Genomic DNA, 1,005 nt, shown 5'->3' on the forward strand with positions numbered 1-1,005 from the left:
TCGGCATTCCATCTTCAATAAACAACGCCAGCCTTCGGTGATCAGAACATATCACTGTGTTCACATATCAACTCTTCTTCCAGGTAATCACACACGGGTGTATTTTGCTTAGAGGATTTCAATAGTCAGTGACATAGTCTGAGTTTGGATATATTGTCAGCTCAAGACCATCACATCTGCTTTGGCCGCAGACTGTGTTTTCACCCAAGTGTTATCTGACCCCAGTAACGGACAGCTTTAGCTTTTAAACCCTTTTACCACGTTCAGGCTGCAGGGTAGGGAGATGAAGACAGTGTGTTTAAGGCATCAGCCTGTTCTGAATCAGCCTGACTCCTGAGATTTGGAATCAGTCTGAGTCCACAGTTGAAATGTCAAATCACAGACGGTTCTGGATCTGATACGACACAGGATCAGGCACGGAATTGTCCAGGAATCAGCTTTTGTCAGGACAGCCACTCCTCTGAGCTCATTGGAAGGAGCTGCACCTGTCAGAACCCTGGCCCAGAGAAACACTAACATTCAGAACAAGCCATCTGGACTCCCTCCTCTGACACACCTGAGTCTCTTTAAACAGGACATGACACCTGGGACTCAACCAGAATGTGTTCCGAAACAATAAACAGATCACAGTTGCTTATGACAGAGCACACAAACAAACACAACAAACTCATAAGCTTGCCAAACTGACAGCGTAGGGTCGACGTGGGGGACTGTGAGCCTGTGGGTCATTATGGCTTTTTTTACGGTGGCGGCCAAGGTGTTAAGTGGCACCCTGGCAGGCGTGACCGCACGCCTAATGACCCCGATGACACGGCCTGTCATTGAGGGAATGCAGGTGGATGAAGGGGGAAAAGGTTCACAGACACGGGAGCAGGGTGTGTGTGTGTGTGTGTGTGTGTGTGTGTGTGTGTGTGTGTGTGTGTGTGTGTGTGTTTGTGTGTGTGTGTGTGTTTGTTTGTGTGTGAGTGTGTGTATGCTTTAGCTGGTATGTGTGTGATTCTTCAT

This window comes from Clupea harengus, chromosome 9 (assembly GCF_900700415.2).
Source record: "Clupea harengus chromosome 9, Ch_v2.0.2, whole genome shotgun sequence".
NCBI lineage: Eukaryota > Metazoa > Chordata > Actinopteri > Clupeiformes > Clupeidae > Clupea > Clupea harengus.